Raw genomic sequence first — 16183 nt, forward strand, 5'->3', positions numbered from 1 at the left:
CCTAACGGTAGTATTTCAACAGGTGCCTGAAATTAACTACGAAATGAATCACTCCTTGTATACTGTATTATTCATTTGTTTGTGATAATCGCAATCGTATCTAGCCTGGAAAACAAGTTCACAATTCGGAACCAACTCGTTTTTGGTACCTACATGGATGACAATTAGGCGACAACCTCCCCCAGTTTATAGGTTTAAATGCCGCTCATGTATGGCAGAGGCAAGGGATAGTGACATTGCCATATTAAGCAGGAAAATGCCCTAGAAACTGACCATATTATATATGATCAGCACCCAAGCCCCCTCTCCATCCAAGCTAGGACTAAAGAGGGCCAGGCAATGGCTGCTGATGACTCAGCAGGTAGACCTATAGGCTCCACCAAATCCTCCATCCTTGGCTCATAATGATGGTGAGGTTACAGCCACCAAAGAAACTAATGAGTTTGAGCGGGACTCGAACCCCAGTCTGGCAATTACTAGGCAAGGACCCTACCACCAGGCCACAGGGGTAGGCAAGGGCCGTTGCACGTTTCTATGCCCCCAGATCTGTTTAACTCCTAAGATAAGAACTGGTAATACTGTAAAATTTAGCAGCCACGTTTAAGAAGAAACTATTTGTTTCATTGCTATTGAGAGATAGAAAATTAAGAGGGAATTTAATACTTGGTAAAAAAAATAAAATAAAAAAATCTTGAGAAACCAATTATATTTGAGTTGTATAATTAATGCTGACTTCATATACCATATTACGGGAGTGAGAATACTTGATTTTGCAACGCCGATCACTGGCCATGCCCTACCCTTTTTGCCATAAACTCTAGTGACCTTATAGTCTGCAGAATGAGAGTTAACAACGAGTTCACTGGCCACAGCAGGCTCCCGTCGTGGCTGCAGCGACATGACAGAAGAGAGGTAATTGTAGCCCAGAAACCTCATCTGAGTTGTCTGACATGTAGCAAAGTATGCAACTCCAAGATTGGTCTGCCGAATCATATCAATACAAACAAACAATGGAATATTTGCATTGCATTTAACATCTTTAAAGGAACTTTGGATATCATCATCTTTAACTATGGTCTACTGTTAGATTAGATTAACATGAAGCATGCCAGTGCATGCTTCATGAGGCAACAAGAGTCAGGATACTTACTTAAGTGACTCTTCAGAAGTGCCCTACACCTGGGCTGCTGCTAGGTTTTCGAGGCTTCTCCTTACCACCTGACGCTAGGGCAGCCTTCATCTCACATTAGTCATTTTGCATGGCAAGCAAATAATTCTTCATCCGTATCATTTTGCTAGAGGTGTCAGGTCTGCTCCCTGTGTTAATATGATACACATTATTAAATATATACATACCCACGCATATATATATATATATATATATATATATATATATATATATATATATATATATATATATATACAAACACACACACATATTTATATAAATACGTATACACACACACACACACATATATATATATATATATATATATATATATATATATATATATATATATATATATATATATATATATAGAGAGAGAGAGAGAGAGAGAGAGAGAGAGAGAGAGAGAGAGAGAGAGAGAGAGAGAGAGAGAGAGAGAGCAAAAATGTCATAAAACTCATTATGATTAAATTGATGAAGCTGTTGACGTATTGCAAATGGAACAATGACTGATTTCCGTTATCATCATGTTACTAATGATAATGTTAACAACGCTAGGATTGTTTGCCAAGATGATTATGATGGTGAGGATGAAAATAATAATGGTGATAGTGCAAATTGGTTTTCATGATTATTATGATAGTGATAACATGTTCAGGTGATTAAGCAATGATTTATTGTCATTATTATTATGTTAGTGATGATGATGATAATGGTGACTGAACAATGATTGGTTACCATGATGATGATGGATGTCGGAGATCATGCATTCAGATTCTGTTTATCTTTTTGAAGGCTTTTGCTTGAAAATTAGCCTCTGGTTGGATATTTTGTTATGATTTACATTGTAGCAATGACATAGTCTACATGTAGCCTACGATATGGTATTCAGTGTATCTAGTATAAATATTTCGGGATGGTACATTTGATTGAAATTGTGGACACATTTGTATTACTTAAAACATAGGCCTATAAAAAACAAGCATTTATTGTCCGTTCACCTTCAATTTTATATTTCTCTCTATATTCATCTTATCACGAAAATGACTGAAGATATGTGTATTTTAGATAGGAGGAATAATGTATAACCTAACTATTTTACAGATTATTTAGTAAAGGATCCTTTGTGGTCGGTTAGGACAGACCGGGCGTAATATTTCAAAATTTGACTGAAAACCCAAAATTTTACAGGGAAAACAAAAGAACATCACTTAAACCTAAGGTTCCACACCTCAAGGTCTATGTAATACATCAGTTATAGACCTCAACCCCACCTAACCTAACGTAGGAGCCGTATCCTTACCTACCGAACAGCAACACCAAGCCAAACCCCGCCCTTTTAGACTGCCGTATCCTTAGCTAATCCGGATACTAAGTTTCACCCCTGTGTTAGCTTCCGAACCGGCTTCACTCCTGGCAAGGTAACACTCAATAAAATATTTCGTAAATCGTAAAACTAGATTCATATCATCGAATTTCAGACCAAGATAAACAACGTTTTCTCCATAAATAAAATCGATTAGACAAGTAATAAGGTTTAAGTCTGTCCAAACCAACTACATTTACCCCTAATAAAGATCATGAAAGAGAGAACATAGCCTACTTATACCATTGTTCCGTAGCGTTTCTACCAGTGCAGTTAAAAACTAATATATGACTTTATGCCGCTCAATCTTATCATATTCATCTAATTTTCAATCAAGTTTACCTATTAAAGTTGAATTGCCTTAATCTGCTTGGGGATTATTTAAAAATGGTAAATGATACCAACTTACCAATAATACTGCCCCGAAATAGAAGATATAACTAGGAGACAACCTCCCCTCCTTTCATTCGGTCATTGCCAAGTGACCGAATAGAATGTTTAACAAAGTAAGAAACCTTGTAATAAATAATGAAGGAAAAAATAGAAAGACATCTTTTGATATACTTAAACTTTTTATTATCATATTTACTCATTCAAAAGTAAGACACCTTTCAATAAATATAGAAAGGAAAATATAACGTCAACTTTTAAAATAGGCCTACTTAAAAAAAACTTTTTTATTTTCATATATACTCATTCAAAAGTAAGACACCTTTCAACAAATAGTAAAGAAGGGAAAATATAACGTCAACCTTTAATATAGGCCTACTTAAAACAAACTTTTTTTTCATATACACTCATTCAAATGGTGCAATGAAATTGGAAAAAAACGTAACTGTCGTTTCTGTATTGTGAGAAGTAGTGTTTTGTTCTTGTTGCATGAATGGTGTGTGATGTGGTGGACTTGGTGTGGCAACTGGTGTGTACAGTTGTGGGTTTGGTGTGGGAACTGGTGTGTAATGATGTGGACTTGGTGTGGGAACTGGTGTGTACAGTTGTGGGTTTGGTGTGGGAACAGGTGTATAATGTTGTGGACTTGGTGTGGGAACTGGTGTATAATGTTGTGGACTTGGTGTGGTAACTGGTGTGTAAATGTTCTGGACTTGCTAAAGTGAAATTTGGGTAGTTCAGAGTGCACATTTCTGCTTCAAATAGTAAGTCATTATTTTTTTTTTTCGAACATGATGTGTAGACGTTTATCTTTAATGTCCCTCATTTTCATTGTTACTGTTCTTCCCAAGAGCTCGCAACAGTCGATTTGTGGTTGCGGTTTTTTTTGAAATGATCCCGAACAGTGGACAATATTTCAGCTGATATATCATCATTGGATTTCCTCTTCTTATAGGGCCCAGGTCGTGAAATTCTCGTCGATGGTGTAGGTTGATTCGGTTCCCGCCGCACTTCTTGAGAGATATTTGGTGTCAAATCGTTTCCCTCTGGACATGTGTCATCAATGTTCACCTGAAATCAGAAAATATTTTAATTTTGCTCATTATTATATAGATTGTTCATTATAAAATTAGTTGCAAATATAATTTTTTTTCAAAAATGACCACACATATAATACATATTTCTCTTTTTCAGTTTCCCAACTGTCAAGAAAAATACATAGAAATATCAAAGGATTTTGAGACTCGATGGAACTTCCCACACTGCCTAGGCGCCATGGATGACAAACATGTTGATATAATTCCCCCCAGAAATTCTGGCTCTTATTTTTTCAACTACAAATGAAAACATAGTATGGTTCTTCTTGCAATTGTAGATGCAAACTACCGATTTCTCCTTGTGGATATCGGAACAAACGGCCGCGTATCCGACGGCGGTGTACTCCAAAATACATGTTTCTATGAGAAGTTAGTGGAGAAAAAGCTACATATTCCTCAGCTTGACGACGTCAGTGAAAAGTTTAAAAATGTCCCCTATGTTTTTGTTGCGGACGACACGTTTCCGATGACAACTGAAATTTTGAAGCCATTTAGACAGGTAGATCTTAATTCTGCAAAAAGAGAGGTGTTCAACTATTGTTTATCGCGCGCAAGGCATATAGTTGAAAACGTCTTTGGTATTCTTTCATCGAGATTTCGTATTTTTCATACAGCAATAAATTTAGAACCACAAAATATTGAAAAGATTGTGATGGCAGCTTGTGCTCTACATAACTTTTTGATGGATAAACAGCCTACAGTATATGCCCCTGCAAATTGTTTGTATACAGAAAGTTCTGAAGATGGAAATATTTTGTCTATTGGCTGCAATAGTGCAGATTCTAATATGAACCCCCTGCAATCTTTTAATCGAGGAAATATTTGTGGAAATGCCAAAGAAGTAAGAGAACATTTTATGGATTACTTCATGGACGAAGGGAAAGTGGCATGGAAAAATAAACACATATTGAGGAACAAACAGAGCTAATGCGTTGAAGTTATAAGTGGGAAAGGCATTGTAAACTGATATTTAAATAAATATTGTCCAAAAGAATAGTTCTCTTTTTCTTACCTCATCATTGTCATTTTCAGGAGATAAATGTGAGACCGATGGTCTAGTATTATCTTGGTCCTTTAGGAAATCTAAAAGTTTGAAGTACCAAAGGGAAGGTTTGTACACATTATCTGCTGAGGTGCCGGATTTCATTGAGGATTCCATTTTCTTCTGCTCCTTTCGAACATTGGACCTCAAACTGTTAATTTCTTTTTTTAACCAAGGTATCATTAGCACCAGGCTCTATTTCCTTTAATTTTGTCGGGAATTTCGACCTGATCAATCGAAGTTCCCGCCATTTGACTCCGCCTACGATTACGTCAAATTGGAGGGAGAGGAGAGAACTCACGGGCGAATGAATGTCGTTCAAGACGAGAATGTTTAGAACCAAAAAGAGAAACCGCCTGGTAGGGGAGGCGCTGAGACTAAAGAAATCAATCACTTGTAATTTAAGATTAAGAAAAATAACGTCATTCTATTGTAACATGATAAAAAAATCCAATCTAGAAATTTAGGTTCAGGAAAAATTGCGGGAAAAAGGTGACGTCGGAGGTTGCAGAGGCTTGCTCTGTCTCTTTGATCCGACGTCCCCAACCACAGTAAGTCCTATCTAATTGTTCTCTCTCCCCACCCTAGTGTACCCAGGTCGGTTTCCATGTAGGTCTTGATAGAGTTATTGTAAAGTTTGTATCTGTTAATATTTTATCGATCCTTGTGCCAGGGGATCAGTGTTATTGTGTAAAGTACGTCTAAAGGTCTCGGTAAGGCGTTTATCGAGATAACTTTATAAATTTTCAATTAATTTTTCTAAAATCTTGAGTCCGATACGGACATAGTTTTTTTTCGGTCACGCACATGTTCTTGTATGTCAAGTAAATTTCGCCACAGTTGGTCCTTCGAACCGGATCACAAGTGCTTCCCAGAGCCGGACGGGACTAATTAGAGTATGAGCTTTTGAGGGTGGGAGAGAATTAACAATTAAAGGTTCGTCTACGTCCCGATGTGCGATTGCCCACGTGGGTCAGTTTCTTTGAGTCCCTTCCTAACGTAAAGTTACCTTTCTTTCCTTGCCTTGCCAAACCCCTCCAAACGTAAAGTAAAGTTAATTAAGATGGCTGTGTCCACGATCGTTCATATCGAGGCGTCGATGGGCCTACTGGAGGATTTACTAAGCGAAACGCAAAGGGCGCTGATAGAGTCCTACTCTGAGTCCGTTTACCAGAATTTGGTAACGGAGTTGCAGGCAGAGGTCCGACAGCTTAAAAAACTATACAAAAGCCAGCGCGTTAAACTAGAATCTAGTATCGAAGCCCGAATTAGGCATATGTTAGGTGAAGCTACACGTGCTTCCATCCTATTGTATAATAGAATAGATAAAGTGAAAGGCCCTTCAACTGGGAATGTTGCCCTCCCCAGGTTGAAGCCGCTGCCTCTCCCCACGTTTGAAGGGGAAGTGCAAGAGTACGCATCGTACCGTGAACTATTCACAATCCACGTGGATAGAAGAGCTGATTTAGACGAAGTGTCTAAATTCACATATTTATTGGGGACGTTGGGCAAAGAGCCGCTTAGGATCATCAAATCTCTAAGTGTAACCGCCGCGAACTATAGTGTAGCATTAGACCTATTAGATAAGCAGTATGGCAACGTGCACCAGACACTCGTGATTCTGCACCGTAAATTAGCCAACATCTTTGTGCCGTCACTAAACCCAGTAGAACTCAAAAGGTTCCGTTTTGAGTCGACCATCATTATTGAACAAATCAAAAGACTGAGTACGAATGACATAGGCCAGGGCATGGTCATGAGCCTCATTAATCAAAAACTTTCAGAGGGAAAGCTCTACCGCAAAGTGGTAGAGCATTTGAGAAAATGCGACTACACCTTGGACGAGTTTTTTGAGGCAATAGATTTTATTGTGAGAATGCTAGAAGACGATGCGTTGCAGAGAGGCGACAGTCTTGAGAGTGACAAATGACCAGACAGTAGTGTAAGACCGAAAACCCATCCCATCCACCATAATTCATGCCCATTTTGTAACGAACGGCACCCGCCTCACGGATGTCGCCAAGTCACTGACGTAGCTGCTAGACGTCGCATTTTGCTAAAAAGGGGTCTTTGTTTTAATTGCACGAAATCAGGCTATCGTAGCGATAAATGTCCCGTTTCAAATTCCTGTAGAAACTAATGCTAAGTACCACACTGCAATTTGCGATGCGGGTAGACCGCAATCAATCCCTAGTCATAGTAGTAATAGTCAATCAACAACGTCCTGCCCCGTAGTAAATGCGACGCCTCCGCAGAACGAAACTGCCCCCCGTCCATCCAAAGTTAAAGTAGAATCTAAACCATGCACAAGCGCAAAGATCGCGCAGAGGCCTGATGTGGACCTCCCATGCACTATCTTGCCAACAGCCATGGCAGGTATTCAACAAAAGCAAGGTAGTAAGCGAGTCCGCCTATGTCTCGACTCGGGAAGCCAGAGGAGCTTCATCTCAGCAAATATTGCCCGTCAGTTAGGCCTACCGGTGGTAGGAAGAGTATCCTTGAATATAGCTCCATTTGGTTCCGAGGAAATAAGCGGACAATACGATGTAGTAAGTTGCAGGGTTGAAATGGGGAAAAGAATCGTGCGTATGAAGTTGGTGGCACACGAACACGTGGACGTCCCGATACATAACGTGGGTTATGTAAAGGTCAGACAGCATCTGTTGACCAAGGGAGTCACGTTAGCCGATCCAGCAAACCAATCAGATACCATGAAGCACGTTCATATTTTAGTTGGGGCTGATTATTTTAGCTATTTTATTATAGGTGGTGAAAAAGTAGATGGGATAAATCTCTTCTTGACGCATAATGGTATGTCCCCGTACGGGAAGGTGCCACAGTGGCTGTTCCAAGGGGAAAAGGTCGAACAAGTAAGAACGTTGAGAGTGTGCAGAATCACGGACGAGCCATATCTGTGTGATGTAGACGAGTTGTGGCGATTAGACCGTGTTGGCATCGCCCCATCTGAGCAATACACTGTTCGCGAGGCCGAGGCCGTGCGAAAAGTATCGCAAAGCGTTGTAAGGAAACCTGAGGGATATCAGGTTAGCCTACCATTCGGGTCGGATGCTAGGCCAGAAACAAATTATCGTAACGCTGTGGCGCAGTTAGAGTCGTTGCAGACCAAATTCAGAAAGGATAGGAAATATTTTGAACAATATCAGGGAGTGATAGATAAATATATTGAAGCAGGTTTTATATCAGAGGTGAAAAATCCCATAGTGGAAGGTTATTACATGCAACACTTTGGTGTTAAGAAAGACAGCCGTACCACCCCCCTTAGAATCGTGTTCAATGCCTCGGCAAAGTCAAAGGGTTGCAAGTCATTGAATGAATGTCTCTTACCTGGGCCCAATTTGGTAGAGGTAGCATATAGTTTAATTATAAGGTTTAGGTTGAACCGATATGCCATGTTAGCCGACATAAGTAAAGCATTCCATCGTGTTTTGTTAGATCCTCGTGATGCCAAATACACACGATTTCTGTGGCGCGAGGCAGCTGGTCGAGCGCTTACCTTCGCCTTTAGAGTCGTGGTGTTCGGCATCACAGCTAGTCCATTTTTGCTACAACAGATATTAAATTGTCATTTTAAAGAGGAAGGACGCCCAGATTTAGTAAAATCCTTTTATGTCGATAACTATCTGGCCACGTTTGAGGATTTAGAACATATGAGGCGAGAGCATGAGTCTGTTCATAACATCTTAAAAGGGGCGGGTATGCCCTTAGAAGGGTGGGCAAGCAATCACTTGGCCTTCGATAGCGAGAAACAGTGGAGTAAGCCTGTGAGTGTGAACGTGCTCGGGCTGCGATGGGCCCGGGACGTGGACAGATTGTGTGTGAAAGAAAGTAAAAGGATCTGTGAGTTGGGGGAGGGATGGGTGCCTACGAAGCGTAGGGTACTTTCCCTATTAGTCTCCATTTATGATCCGATAGGTTTGATAAGCCCATTATTTGTAAGGGGAAAACTTTTCCTTCAACAACTATGGGAGGATAATGTAGGTTGGGATGATGTGTTAGGAGAAGAAAGGGCTAAACAAGCAAGTGAATTGTTGAATGATTTGAAAGCGGTGAGCGACATCACCTTTCAAAGATCGATAGGAAGAAGGGGTTTAGAACTTCATGTGTTCACCGATGCCAGCAGTAAGGCATATGGAGCAGTGGCATATACTAGGGACGATTGCAATTGGGTAAGTTTGGTTACCAGTAAAATGAGGATCACTCCGAAAGGGATGAGCAAACTGACGATCCCTAAGTTAGAGCTACTGGCCTTGTTGTTAGGCAGCAGACTAGCAAGAACACTCAAGGAACTGATCGAGCCACGGGAAATAGTAATGTGGACCGACAGTAAGGTAATGTTGGCATGGGTAGCATCTCCCGATGCTCGGTCTAATAAAAATGTGTTTGTTTCTAACAGAGTGGCGGAGATTATTTTTATTCAGCAGGTTTGTAGTTTCAGTCTGAACCATGTCCCTAGTCATCAGAACCCTGCCGATATCCTATCCCGAGGTGCAACGGCTCGACAATTGCAAGCTAACTCCCTGTGGAGGAACGGTCCAGAATTCATCAGGACCACGGGAAAGCCTGTTCTTTGCAAGGAGGAAGATCCACTACATCAAACTCACGTAGTAGCGGCGGTACAGGAGTTAAGGGAGGAGATGTGTCCTACCCCCCCAGGCGAGATTTGGGACATCCTGAAAAGGGAAGTAGGGTTCCAATTCTTGTTGAGAGTAGCCAGACTAATTTTAAAGTTTGCTAAGATAGAACGGCATCCGTTCAGTATTGTTGTCCAGTTAGAGCAAAAACATTATTTGCCTACTGTTTATGCCTACTTAGAGGGCGGAGTCAGACCCCCTCGTGAAGTTGCTAATTTTGTCAGACAATTGAATCTAGTTTTAGTAGATAATCTCATCTGCACCAGGGGACGAGTGTCCCATGTAGGAGAAATTGATCAGTTAATTCTCTTGCCACCCAAAGGGCATTTAGTTAGGATGTATTTAAATTATTTACATCAGTTACATTTGCATTGTGGGGTGAATACTCTAATAGGTATCTTTCGACAGAAATGTTGGGTGGCGGGTCTACGTTCCATTGCGAAGCGAACCGTGCGGCAATGCCCCGAATGCAAGCTAGCCTTCCAGCCTCTAACGAGACAGCCACCACCACCCCCCCTGCCAAAGGAAAGGATCACCCTCACAAAACCCTTCATAGCGGTCGGAGTGGACCACACAGCAGCCATTCAAACCGAAACGCGGCCAGGATATATACTTATCATAACCTGCATGGCTAGCAGAGCCGTGTACCTTGACTTCTGTCCCTCTTTGGAAGCAGAAGAATTCGTGTTGGCACTAAGACGGTTTAGTGCCACCCTGGTGCCCCACAGCTCATCATGTCCGATAACCATCAAACCTTCAAGGCTGCCAGCCACCTCCTGCAGGGACTTTACGAAGAAGATGAAGTCCAGCAGTTTCTGAGGAAAACTGGCATAAAGTGGCGGTTTCAGACGCCCCGTGCACCTTGGAAAGGTGGGTTCTTCGAGCGTTTGATAGGAGTAACGAAACGGACCCTCCAGATAGCCCTCGGAAAGAAGTACCTGCCGGACGCCCACGTGCTAACCCTCGTGAAAGAAGCAGAAGCAGTGGTGAATAATCGGCCGCTTATGTACAGCGGTGACGAGCACGAGGATGAAGTCCTCACCCCCTCCCATTTGATAAGAGGACACTAAGTCCACTTCATGGCACCAATCTTACCGGACGACCATCTCAACGCAACCTTCACCTCTCGGAAGCTACGTGATCATTACATAAGATTGACAGATTCACTCAAGGCGTTCAGAGAACGATGGAGAAGGGAATACTTGAGTGCCTTGAGAGCCCGGCACGACTGTCGGCCCGGGGAACACTCCAAGCTGCACCCCGGAGACATCGTGCTAGTTAAGCAGGAGAATAAGAAAAGAGCGACATGGCCTCTGGGACGTGTCGTGGAGACGTATCCTGACGACGACGGAGTCGTACGTTCGGCTAAAGTGTTGTTTAAGGGTGTCGAGTCGCTGCGAGCTGTCAGCCACCTGGTTCCCCTAGAAATAGCCCCCTCTGAAGATGACGATGGAGGAAAAGACGACGACGGTGATGACGGAGAAGAGGGTGCGTACAGTTCGACAGCCGGAATGCCAGGGATAGCGGAGACGTCTGGGGACGACCAGGGTATGGCACCAGCTACGACAACTCAACAACCAGCCACTGGAACGGACGACAACGACGAGAAAGGTGAGAACTATGCAGTTAGTGAAAGAAGTGAAAATGAAACTGAATCAGAGCAGACGAACGCACAAGGACGTTCTGCACGCCCATTGAGAAGGGCTGCCAGAGAAACAGCGAGAACTGATGGACTGTCTGCTGAAAGGTGACGATATATAAAACGTAGCTGTAAACAATGAGTGAAAAAGGGGCGTGTCCTATCTGGAAGGTAGGGAGGGTGGAGTTTGTGAGGTGTGCATGAATCTGCGGAGGTTGGAAGTGCGTAGGGGGTGGAGAACGGGGACGGGATGGTCTCTTGTGCGTACAGACCGAGCGTTGCACAGAACCAGCCCCTCCCTCTTGTACTCCATTAAATAACAGCCTGCATGTAGCAGCGCTATATAAGTCTCGATTATTGTGAGTTAAGGCAGACTGAACTTGAATTGTTATGTATGCATTTCCATTGCCATTTTCTGATTGTCTTAGGCCCATTGCCTAATTGCCTTTGCATTTGAATTGTTATGTATGCATTTCCATTGCCATTTTCTGATTGTCTTAGGCCCATTGCCAAATTGCCTTTGCATTTGAATTGTAATGTATGCATTTCCATTGCCATTTTCTGATTGTCTTAGGCCCATTGCCTAATTGCCTTTGCATTTGAATTGTAATGTATGCATTTCCATTGCCATTTTCTGATTGTTTTAGGGCCATTGCCTAATTGCCTTTGCATTTGAATTGTGTGCATTTCCATTGCCATTTTCTGATTGTTTTAGGCCCATTGCCTAATTGCCTTTGCATTTGAATTGTAATGTATGCATTTCCATTGCCATTTTCTGTTTGTTTTAGGCCCAATGCCTACTTGCTTTGCCATTTGAATTTTGTAAAATGTGTGTGTACATTATCACTGATTTCTGCTGTTCCTTATGTATATTATACACGAGTGCATTAGAATTGCTAGGCCCATTGCCTAATTTGAACTGTTGTATGGCTATATGTTTATTATTGATTATGTTTATTGCCCCGGGGTAACATTGCTGTGTTGTATATTGTGCGTACTCTGTTCGAGTCGTTGCGGAGCGCTACGCAGCGAGTCTAACAGAGTCTCGGAGTAAGTCACTCCCCCACCCCGAGTCCAGCTCTATCCAATTGACCGACGTTTCATCGCTCCTTATTTTGGGGCGTGGAGGATGTCGGGAATTTCGACCTGATCAATCGAAGTTCCCGCCATTTGACTCCGCCTACGATTACGTCAAATTGGAGGGAGAGGAGAGAACTCGCGGGCGAATGAATGTCGTTCAAGACGAGAATGTTTAGAACCAAAAAGAGAAACCGCCTGGTAGGGGAGGCGTTGAGACTAAAGAAATCAATCACTTGTAATTCAAGATTAAGAAAAATAACGTCATTCTATTGTAACATGATAAAAAAAATCCAATCTAGAAATTTAGGTTCAGGAAAAATTGCTGGAAAAAGGTGACGTCGGAGGTTGCAGAGGCTTGCTCTGTCTCTTTGATCCGACGTCCCCAACCACAGTAAGTCCTATCTAATTGTTCTCTCTCCCCACCCTAGTGTACCCAGGTCGGTTTCCATGTAGGTCTTGATAGAGTTATTGTAAAGTTTGTATCTGTATCTGTATTTGTATCTGCCAGGGGATCAGTGTTATTGTGTAAAGTACGTCTAAAGGTCTCGGTAAGGCGTTTATCGAGATAACTTTATAAATTTTCAATTAATTTTGCTAAAATCTTGAGTCCGATGCGGACATAGTTTTTTTTCGGTCACGCACATGTTCTTGTATGTCAAGTAAAGGTTAATTTTTCATGTTTCTCGTATTAGATTATTATTTTTATAATAAAATTTGTTAAAATATAGCCATATTCTATTTACTTCCCCAATGGTTTTGAGAGGTTAGTCCTTCAGTCCTTGTGATCAGCCCAGCACATCGGGCTATTTAGTATAAACCGGTGAAATTTCGCCACAAATTTCATCACTAATTTTCTGTATGCAGCATCTCTTTTGTCTCTATCGTGATATTCATCAGCTTTTACTTTCCACAAGCAAGGTTCACTTTTGTATAATTCAATAAACTCACTGCCATGACAACTACACAAATAAAAACGTATTTCATAGTATTGGATGTTCAAAATGTGACAGATAATGGTGTTATTAGACATCAATATAGAAATTTACTCAATTAAATGAATAATAGTCAAATAACAAACGTTTACGAGAATAGAGTATTCGTGTCCTAAATCCGAAGCTGACGTTCAGTCTGTTACTTGCCTATCGGTCCCTTCATTTTTTACAGCATAATTTATTGATACAAGTTATTAATAAAGATATGATTTGTTAATAAATGCTTGGTTCACAGTATCATAAATTTCATATATAGTTGTAAGTTATGGTATTATAGTATTAGCAAAATATTCGATATTGCTCTGCTTTTATCAGTCAGCTGACAAAGTTTTCCCTTCAACTCTGGGTTGAAGAATTCTTTTTTTTTTTCTTTTCTTTTATGTGTGTGAGATGGCCTCTACTTCTCGCCAAGTATCTTTAAAAGAAACAGTAGGTACATATAAAGTGAATTTTATTAAAAAAAAAGTGACAGAAATTGACAAGCCATGTGTTCATGTGGAATACAATAAGTATATGAGGGAAGTTGATAAGTTTGATCAGCTATGTTCAACATATGCTTACAAAATAAAGAAGGGTCAGAAATGGTACCAACCAATTTGGCATTTTATCATTGAAGCAGCATTAGTAGACTCAAACATATGCTACAACATTTAGAATCCCACTGCTAAGTTGGATCAGAAAAAATTCAGGGAAAAATTATTAACACTATGTTAGAAGGGTATAAGCGGAGCAAAACTCAAAGAAAGGGTAGATTATCAAATGCAATGGAATCTAAACTAACTAGAAGGCATTTTCCAGCTCGATATGTTGACAAAAACCACAAACCCCAATGTATTATATGCTCTATCTTGCCTAAGAATTGCTTAGTGAAAGGTAAAGGTGAATGTAATAGAAAGTATACAACCTATTTTTATGATCAAATTGTTGAAAAGCCCCCTCTTTGTATTATTCTATATTTTGAGACACATAACACCCATAAAGTGTACAAAAAGCGTTTACAATAGTGAAAAATAAATGTATGAGTCAATGATAAATTGGGTGAAGGATTATTGGTGGAGTAGATAAAATCATCTTTGGAAAGGAATTTTTGCTATTTTTCTTAATTTTTACCCTTTTATCGAAGAATTTAAGGCATAAAGAGATAAACTCAGGTGAAAATATTGTTAAATCCTAAAAGCAGAAAGGTTTAAGAACACAAAAAAACTTAGTTACATTAAATTTTGAGCATTTTGAATTTTTTAGTGAAAATGTGCACACAGCTGTGCAACATCCATATTTGAATATCTGCAGCGAAAGGGTTAAAGGAACTCAACTGTAAAATAAATCAAAATTACAAAGCTGTAACCCAAAAAATTTAAACTGTCCACGTGAAAGGATTGTTAATAACTGAGAGACCTTGTTCAGGTACACCTGATGAAACCGCCACACACCCATCAAGTTTTATCGCCTGTCAGGCAGAACTGATTGAATTTTCATCAGTTGTCAGGTCGCATGAGAGGCTAGTTTTTCCCGCCATACACTATCAGGTATACTTGACAGGCGTAACTGTTCAGGCATACCTGTCAGGTGTACATGATAGTGTATGGCCGGCCTAAGGGTGCGTCCACACTAGCGACAAAACTTGTCGATAACACTGTGTACAACTTTGTAGGTAACAAGTTGTTAGACTGTTGACGAAACATTGTTGTCAAGATGTTGGTAGAGATTTATTGGTGATATGTTGGCAACCCTAGTGTGGACGAGTCGATGTGGTTGGAGATACCTGGACAGACACACAACACCGATAATTTTTTGGTTAATTGCACTCATTGGTTTCGGTGAGGGATTTTTTAAGGTTTTGATGTTCAATGAAATAATCCCACATGCATTATATCGAACTGGATGTCAAATTATTTCAGAAAACATCAAAACGTTCCATAAAAACAATATTTTCGTATCTTAAGTAAAGGGATTGAACTGCTTTAGTAATGTAACCTCTTTGCTTTAAGGGAGGAGGGAGCTTTCCTCTAGTCGGAAGTAAAACGCTGTTCAAGGGGTGGGTTGTATTACTCCCCCACATCTAACTGCATGTGCCACGACTAGTTCAATGAAAATTGCCAGAGAAGTTTATTGAAAGTTAGTAAAAATGCTTGTTATCCATGACTACCAGTCCAAAATAATATTTACTTATATATTTATTTTTAGTGCAATGTACCGTTACGATACCTTAACTGTACGGCAATGTACGTGCGTACATGTTTTATTATCACATCATAATTCAGTGTTAGTATGGCACAATATTGTATGAGGTCTTCTTACCTTGATGTAATCGCTAAGAGCTGTTATCAATGCATCGCACACTTCTGGCACAATCCGGCTTATTGCTTGGTTGGACATCTTGAAAGAGTAGCCGAGGCTGCTGTAGGAATCTCCAGTTGCCTAAAAGCACAGCGGTACACCAAGGCGATCTGATGCAGATATTGGCTGCCTGAAGTTTGTGTCTTCTTTACTTATAATAGTGCCAATCATGTGCAACAAATATTCAAAATCGGATTTGGATATCCGTAAGAAATTCTCGAATACTCCTTTCTCGTGCATTGTACGTGGCACGAGAGAGACGTCATCTTCTATGACGGTGTGCACGAGATTTGAATGCTTTTCACTTTTCCTATCATGCAACAGGGAGGGTCTCGCCCAGACTCTACGACGGTGCCTCCGCTGTAAACACATAAGCACAACAACAGCAGCAGCAGCCGCCAGTGCGTCCTGGCACGCTGA

At 40.7% G+C, this 16183-nt stretch overlaps 1 pseudogene; it reads right to left on the reverse strand.

Moving 5' to 3' along the window:
- Positions 1-3673: 3673 nt before the first annotated feature.
- Positions 3674-15802, reverse strand: LOC137657398 (uncharacterized; annotated as a pseudogene).
- Between the last annotated feature and the right edge of the window lie 381 nt (positions 15803-16183).

Source organism: Palaemon carinicauda, chromosome 18 (genome assembly GCF_036898095.1).
Source record: "Palaemon carinicauda isolate YSFRI2023 chromosome 18, ASM3689809v2, whole genome shotgun sequence".
Classification (NCBI taxonomy): Eukaryota; Metazoa; Arthropoda; class Malacostraca; order Decapoda; family Palaemonidae; genus Palaemon; species Palaemon carinicauda.